The sequence below is a fragment of the Phyllostomus discolor genome, chromosome 3, assembly GCF_004126475.2.
Source record: "Phyllostomus discolor isolate MPI-MPIP mPhyDis1 chromosome 3, mPhyDis1.pri.v3, whole genome shotgun sequence".
Taxonomy (NCBI): Eukaryota; Metazoa; Chordata; class Mammalia; order Chiroptera; family Phyllostomidae; genus Phyllostomus; species Phyllostomus discolor.
In genome coordinates, this window is record NC_040905.2 from 6,334,851 (window position 1) to 6,339,875 (window position 5,025).

The following is a 5,025-nucleotide window of genomic DNA, read 5'->3' on the forward strand; positions in this document are numbered from 1 at the left end:
TTTGATTCCCAGTCAGGGCACATGCCTGGGGTGCAAGCCAGATGCCCAGTAGGGGGCGTGGGAGAGGCAACCACACATTGATGTTTGCCTCCCTCTCTTTCTCCCTCCTTCCTCTCTCTAAAAATAAATAAAATCTTAAAAAAAGAAAATAATTTACTTTTAAATACTTTCTTAAAATTTGAACGGATATTTTAGTCGTAACATAATATAACCTGTAACAGTATATTTTAATAAAAATTTCAGTTCTTTACAAATTTAAACTTATTTGATGTAGGGAGAGAAATGTGGATTCCTTGTTTCATTACTTGTGTATTCATTTGTTGGTTCTTCTCTTTTCTCATCCTCACCCAAAGATATTTTTTCAAATGGATTTTACAGAGAGCCAGGGAGTGGGAGAGAGCTGGGGAGAGAGAGGGTGGGGGAGAGGGAGAGGAGGGAGAGGAGGAGAGAGAGAGATGTGAGAGAGAAACACCTATCATTTGCCTCCTGCATGCGCCCAGGGGACGGGGGAAGATCCAACCCAGAGCCTAGGCGTGTGCGTTGAAGGGAACGCGACACTCAGTCTTCGTGAGCACAGAGACACTCCACCCAACGGAGCGACCCCACCAAGGCCACTTGTTGATTCTTGCAGCATCAGCTCTGACTGCGGATGGATCCCACAACCTTGACCTATCAGGGTGGCGCACTAACCAGGTGAGCTGGCAGTTAGGTTTAAAAACAATTTAAAAATGTATTCACTGCGTTTCATTGAAAATAGCAAAATGGACGAGAATTAAAACAATGAATAAAAATTGTAATAATACAATTACTGAAAATAAAAAATAAATATGGTTAAATAGAAATATTTTTAAATTCAAAATTATAAAAATGTGATAAAATCATTTCAAACACTTTCTTTTATATTTAAAATAAAAATTAAATGAATACAAAGAATAAAATAAAGTCAAAGAATTTTTAAAGTACAAGGTAATGAACATATTTACATTTTAATGTTGAAAAATACAATAAAAAAAGTGAAATTCTAAGGTAACCAATTATATAATTTGGAAATGTTGTAACTTAAAATTTTTTAAAGAAAACATTAATAAGAAGGATGTTATTTAAAATTATACATTATAATCTTTTATAGCCTTATATTGAGTAATCAACTTACCATGAAGTTATATTATTATCAGGTATTGTAAATAAGATAAAATTAAAACGATTTGAATAAAAACAGAATACATGTCAGGAACTAAAAAACAAATACTTCATAACATTATTTAGTATTTCAAGCTTTTAAATTTAAAATATTTAAAAATTATCATTAATATTTTATTTTAAGATTTCATTCATTTCCATTAGCAAGCAGGGAAGGGAGGGAAAAAGAGAGGGAGAGAAATATCAATGTGTGGTTGCCTGGAACTGGCCTGCAACCCTGGCGCATGCCTTGACTGGGAATCGAACTGTCCACCCTTTGGTTCCCAGCCAGTGCTCAGTCCATTGGGTTCCATCAGCCAGGGCAATTGACATTAATATTATTAAAAAATCAATTTAAAACTTAAAATAGTAAAAAATGAATACCATAGTCATAAAGTACATTTTAAAGGATCATACAAAATTAAAAATAAATAACTGTAACTAATAAAATACACACATATTATCTTTAAAAATCAAAATATATTAAACTAAGTAGTTTAAAATGTATAGTAGTTATATTATTATAAAATAATAGGAAAGAAAAAGGAAAATGTTAAAAAACCTAAAAATATACAATAATTTTACTGCAATATTTTCAAATAAAATGTTACCTTTAAAATACATTAAATGTAAGCAAATCTTAAGTTAGACATATAAAAATATAATTTAAAATTCTTTATATTAACAAGTAAAATATAAATGAGTTTACTTATAATTTAAAAACATAATTGAGTAAAATATAGTAATACAATTAAAATGTAAAATATTTACTTATAATTTGAAAATATAATTTAAAATTTTTATACTAACAAGCAAAATATAAATTCCTTAAATATGCTCCGTATATAAATTAAATAATAAATCATTTGTGTAACATAAATATTTAAACAATAAAATATATAGTTCATATGACATAAATAAAAATAAATATATGAAAAACTAAGTCATACAAATAATTGAATTAAATATTAAAAGGTAATACTGATATAAAATATGTAATGATAAGAAAATAGTTTTCTAAAATATATAATAAAGAATATAAAAGTGAATAAATAGAGGGGAAGAAATCTTCAAGAAAAATTATGATTAAAATTTTTTCTTCTTCTTTTTCTTTTTTCTCTTTTTTCTCCTTTTTATTCTTTCTCTTTTTTTCTTTTTAGATGTTTCTTTCTAATGAATTGACCATTACATTTCCTAAGTTCTGAAATGGCCAACAGACCATAGGAAGACATTGATTTAGGCTCCTGCTTGAAACCAACAGCTTGAATTAAAGATTTAATTATTCAAACATAAAACACCTTAGGTTAGAATGATAGGTTACATTACACAGTAGCTGAATTCTATATTACTGCAGTATTCAATAACTCACGGTGCTTTTCATGCAGTAAGAAGCGTTAGCCACAGAACACCGGTCCTTCCACTCACCCACATGTTTTACAAGGCAGCGCACTCGTCTGCCCCTGCAGGGGTCCGGGTCTTTGGGGAGTGCCCACCCCTTGTCTCTCTGCCACCGCTCTCCGGCTCCAGCGCGGCCGATTTCTCCGGGGTCTCTCCAGCGCTGTGGCCATGGGCGCAGAGCCCGAGGTGGCAGCGGCTGGGGGCTGGTTTCCCGGAGACCTGTGCTTCCTCGCAGTCCCTGCACCGCTGGCTGCTCTCTGCGCTCGGCAGGGTTAGTTCTCTCTAAGGTTCGGGCTACATCGTTCGTTCTGTGTCTCCTTCTGCCTGATGTGGATGTCGTTCTGTATACCGTTTTCTCTGTTATGGATATCGTTCTGTATACCGTTTTCTCTGTTATGTATATCGTTGTGTCTGTTCTGAAAATCGTTCTGACAGAACGATTCTTCCCTGCTCTGTGCTCATTTTCTCGTATCTCATTTGGGTATACCGATTTTGTAGACTTTGTTAGTGGTGGGTAACATCGTTTTGTATTGCTCATTTTTTTCTACATCCGCCCACCACCCAGGACAGCATAAATACCCGGGCTGCTCTCTGCAGGTTAGTTCCCTACAGGGTTTTCTAAAGGTTCTTGCTATACAATTCTGTAATGGTCCTGTTTTGTATATGATTTTGTATATCGTTCTGTATATCATTTTGTAATCATTCGGTACATCATTTTGTGTGTTGTGCATATCATTCTGTTTTGTATACTGTTTTCTATATTGTTCTCTATATGATTTTGTGTGTTCTGCATATCATTCTGTTCGGTATATTGTTTTCTGCATTGTTCTGTGTATGATTTTGTGTGTTATGCATATCATCTGTCCTGTATATCGTTCTCAGGGAATGACTGTTCTCTGCTCTGTGCTCATTTCTTCATATTTCATTTGGGTACACTGATTTTTCTTGACTTTGTTCGGGGTGGGTGACACAATTTTGAGTTACTCGATGTTTTGACCTCTGGCTTGCATCCGCCCCCCACCCAGGACAGCAGAAACACCCAGGCTGCGCCGGCCCCTGCAGGCTTTGCCTCCTGCATCAGCTCGGACGCCCGTGTCCTCCTGGTCCGAGGTGCGTGTGAGGGAGCAGCCCTTTCCCGACGCTGTGAAGCTGCCTCGGGACGACCGCGCCGCGACGCCCCAGCCCCAGCCCCAGCCCCAGCCTCCGTGGATGGAGATCTCCGAAGACTCCGGGCCCTGGCCGCTGCCCCTCTACCCCGAATGGGGAGAGTCCGCAGGCCACCCTGACGCTTACCACGGGCAACTGCTTTCCAGTCCTTGCTGGCAGCTGCCCTCGGTCTACGAGCGGTACAGAGTCTTAAGCGGAGCCCAGAGTCCCCGGGAGCCAAGCGCAGCGCAGCCCAGTCCGGGCTTCGGGGCGGGGACTTGGAGGACGCCCCCAGAACCTGCCGGAGCTCCCGAGCCCGCAAAGGACACCGCTTCCCAACATCTCCCCGTGGCCCTGCCGCCGGATGGCGAAGACGCAGGGGAGCCCAGCCAGCCCTGTGACAGCGCGCAACCTTCAGAGTGCCGCCCAGCTCGGGGCCCCGCTGGGTGGCGCCCGCCGCCCTTTTCCCGGGGCTGCCTGCAGTGGGTGCGTCGCGCTGTCTGCACTCTGAGGCGCTGGGCGGCTGTCTGTTGCCGGACCTTCTGGGACTAGTCCGTCCCCGTGGCTTTCCAGGGCCTTCCTAATACCCCGTTTCCTATTATTCTTACAATATCACTTCTCAGTTTAACGTTCGTGTAAGGCATTTACCTTCACAGACTTTGGTGAGATTTTCTTTGGCATACCTAATAAATTACACAAAAGTCCACCCTCTTTCTTTTGTGTCCCTGCTGCAGTTTTGGGGGGCAGACTGGGAGGGTCCTCCTCAGTGGGGTGACTTTGGTGGATGGGCAGGTGGTGGGGTCTCCCGCACACACTGGGGTGGGGTCGGGAGGCTAGGGGGTCATCAAACTGGGACCGGCTCTCTGGGCCTCCAAGGGTTCCCCAGAGAGGCAGCCTGTGGCCCTGAGAGCTCCGCTGAGCCCACACATGCTTCCGCTCCCTGACCTGTTCCCTGTCTGGTCCATCCCGGTGGCCTCCAGTCCCCTCCCCATGACCCTGCTGCCTTCCCTGCTGCAGACCCCCAAAACCCACCTACAGGGACTAGCCCCTATGGCCCAGAGCTCCTCTCTCCAGAAGGCACTCTCCTGAACACACCCCTTCTTCCTGTAGCTCTCCCCAAATCTCATTCCCAGCGCACACAACCAGGTGGCCTGGTGCAAGCCAGCTGGGGTCCAGTGGGAAGGCCTCGGTGCCAGGGACTCTGGCCAATCAGCCACGAGTCCTCTGTAGAGTGGGCTTTCAGCATCCAGAATCTGGAGCGGGCATGCTACTTCCTCATCCGAATTCCAAACTGGTGACTAT

At 42.2% G+C, this 5,025-nt stretch overlaps 1 non-coding gene across 1 annotated transcript; it reads right to left on the reverse strand.

The window, feature by feature from the left end:
- Positions 1-2,337: 2,337 nt before the first annotated feature.
- LOC114514496 lies at positions 2,338-2,470 on the reverse strand. The gene has a single exon (XR_003686068.1). It is a non-coding gene; the product is annotated as a small nucleolar RNA SNORA2/SNORA34 family (small nucleolar RNA).
- Positions 2,471-5,025: the final 2,555 nt, after the last annotated feature.